Genomic DNA, 3,359 nt, shown 5'->3' with positions numbered 1-3,359 from the left:
AGGGCCCTGGAGCTTGGAAGTGAGGAAGCTAATGGTAACACGCTTGGGGAGAAGGGGATGGGGGGAAGGGAAGTGATAAAGAAAGGCAAGGGCATGCTCCAAGGAGGGAGAGCACTCTGGGTCCTCCTTCCTAATAGTTTTAAGCCTGGAGATCTTAGGGGAGGTCCCAGGGAAAGATTTCATTACAATATTCAGCAGCTTTCCAGGTGTGTCCTTTCAGGGTTGTGGTCTCCAGTGATTGATTGGTTGGCACCAGGGCCAGGGGCCATTATTCAATGCAGCTGATCCTGAGGTTAGCTGTGGCTGGTTTTGTTGCTCTTCTGGGCCTGGAGCTGAAACACAACTGAGGCCTGAATGTTATCTCTAGGGAGGAAAGGTCAGGATGTCCAAACCACACGACCAGTGATATGCTAGGGGAGGAAAGGATGCCTTGGGGGCAAGGTCCCACCCTACAATTGTCCTTTGCTAGGCATCCAAGGCTTTCCATCCTGGTGACCTTCTGTACCTGGCCCATTGTCCTGGTTCTGCTCATGTGTGTCTAACTGCCTACCATACTTGTTACCCACTTGTTTCAGTTTGAGTGTGATTTTAGTAGTTTGTCAATCACACATCAAGAGAGATGAATTTTGCAGATAGACTTGGACAAGTTTTTTTCAGAATCCAAGATATGCCATAGGCAGTTAGAGTGTGACATGGAAATATCTAGAGTTTAAATGGATGATACATGAGAAATTATCCTGGATTCTTGAGTTTATGTGTAAGAATGGAGTCTTTGTTACTTTTTTTAGAAGTTGATGAAAAAAGTATGTGTTATAACTCAACCAAGAAAAGAAGAGTGTACATTGGAGACAAGAACTTGTGCAGTTAAATAACTCAATCTGTGGAATAGACTATAGCTGCTGAATAGCGACTGAAGATGCAGACTGTCATCTAGAAGGGTTGACCAAATTATTTACAAATGCTGGAAAAATCAGAAGAAGAAAGGAAAGAAAGGAGGGAAGAAATGAAGGACAGAAAGGTGAAAACAACAAATGAACAAGGGAAGGCTACAATGGATAATGTTAAGGCCTAATTATTTTAAAGTTTTAATACTAGCTCATCACTAGGGAGAAATGATATTCTTTAGGCAGGGTTGTATAATTTACATCTATAATAATTTGGATATGGCATAATCTAGGGACAAGGAATATAATAAATTTATGTTTACTAGGAACTATAGGAAATCCTTTCTAGCTTAAGTGATACTTTGTGGAAAAAGATGTAGAGACTCTTAAGTTTATATTTTAATCCATTTTTTAATCCTTATTTAACATGTTATACTTAGTTAAAAAAAAAAAGGTAAGCTAAAATCCACCCTTGATTTTGTTTCAAATTCATACTCTTGCCCTTTATTTTTCCACCAGACTCTGTCCCTGTCATATCTCAAAACAAGTCACAATCTACCTGCTCACTGAAGGCTTTCTTTTGTAGGATGAGATACAGCACTATTTATACACTTATAAAGACATGTATGTTTTTTATTGCTTATGATCATGAGCATAGGCTTTCTTAGCATGTAAGAAAGCAGAGGCAGTGTCTTCACATTTAGAAAATGTGTACAGAACAGCCAGCATAGTGTGCTGCACCCACGCTTTGTCTAATAAATATTAATTGATGTTGATGAGAGAGCACATGTCACTAACAAGAACCTCCTGTCTAACTCCAGGTCTTCAGAGGCCTGAAGATTTTTGTGAGCTGGAATGATGCCCTGTTGTGGTAATTCCTTATGTTTAGGATAAATGAAGTTTTAAAAAGTTTCCTTTTTAAAAGTAGAATCATTGGTGAGTTTAGTAAGATATGTACATTACATGTATTGGTTGTTCTAGAGTTTCTTAATTCGGAAAATTTTAAAAAATTAAAAATATCTCCAGTGTATATGGTGTGTGTATATACATATACATATACATATACACTCACAGAGTATATATGCATACTGGGCAATATGAAATTTTAAAATTAGAAATGAAAAGATATTATTTCTACTTTAAGAAGAATCAATGTATTGAAGCAAAAAAATTAAAATCCTTAAAATTACTGTATGTTCAGCATTCATTCATCAATGAATATTCATAAAATAACTACTGACTCCAAAGTTGAAGATGGCACCATTCCATCCTCAGAGAGCTTTTAATCTGATAGGTTAAAGACAACCACAATATAAAGCACACCACTATTTTTACAAGATAGCCAAGGAACACAGATAAGAAAATAACACAAATAGCTAACATTGAAGGCTCCTTATTATGTGTCAGGTGCTATATGATATATTTTAAGCATATTGACTCTCTTAATTCTCACATCAATTTTATGAGTTACAGGTACTCTTCCTCCCCCCTCCTTGACTTTCCAGAGAATTATAGGTATGAATAAACTACTCAGGAGCATGTAGCTACTACATGGCAGAGGTGGGCCTGTGAGCTGTGTGTTTGACCCCAGAACTAGAGAAGTCAACCACTGTACTCCACTGCCTCCTAGGGGATGGGCAGGCGGAAATGACCTGATTGGAGAGGGGTCAAAAATGGTTTCTTGAAAAAAGACCCTTGAGCCAGATCTTACAAGACTAGTAGGATTATGGCAAGTAGAGCTATGGAGAGGGAATGCCAGTTAGAGATCAGGCTTGGGTCACACAGAGCCTGGCGGAGAATGGGAGATATGCAAAGGGTGCAGTTGGGAGGTAAGGCAATTGGGGGCTGAAAAAGAGAGGAAGGCCAAGGAACTTGGTCTAAATCCTGTAGGCACTTAATATAAAATAGAATAAAAGAATCATAACAAAAATTCAACAGCCCAGCCGGGTATGGCTCAGCAGTTGAGCACTGGCCTATGGTCCAAGAGATGGTTGTTCGATTCCCTGTCAGGGCACATGCCCCGGTTGCAGGATCGATCCCCAGCGGGGAGCATGCAGGAAGCACCCGATCAATGACTCTCATCATTGATGTTTCTATCTCTCTCTCCCCCTCTCTCTTCCTCTCTCTGAAGTCAATAAAGATATATTTTTAAAAAATCAAATGGATGAATGTTAATAAGGGGTAAATCACTATGAGGAGAGTTTCAATCAGCAAAGCCTTCTTAGAGGACCTGGAGTCTAAACTAGGGTTTCAAGTTGATAAGAGTGTAGTAGAAATAGCATGTCAAGCAACGTAGAATACTGTGATTTTAGTAGGAGACTAGAACATAAGGAAATGAAGAAAGATGATAAAAGTTCATTTTTCATGCATTCAAGAACTGCTGAGGGACAAAGTTAAATAAGTGAATTTCTGCCTCTTATACCTAGAGGAGGGAGAATAGAAATATTACCCCCCGATCATCTCCATCTTGGTTAA

The sequence above is a fragment of the Miniopterus natalensis genome, chromosome 8 (genome assembly GCF_054644295.1).
Source record: "Miniopterus natalensis isolate mMinNat1 chromosome 8, mMinNat1.hap1, whole genome shotgun sequence".
Classification (NCBI taxonomy): Eukaryota; Metazoa; Chordata; class Mammalia; order Chiroptera; family Miniopteridae; genus Miniopterus; species Miniopterus natalensis.
Note: the sequence above shows the minus strand (reverse complement) of the source record.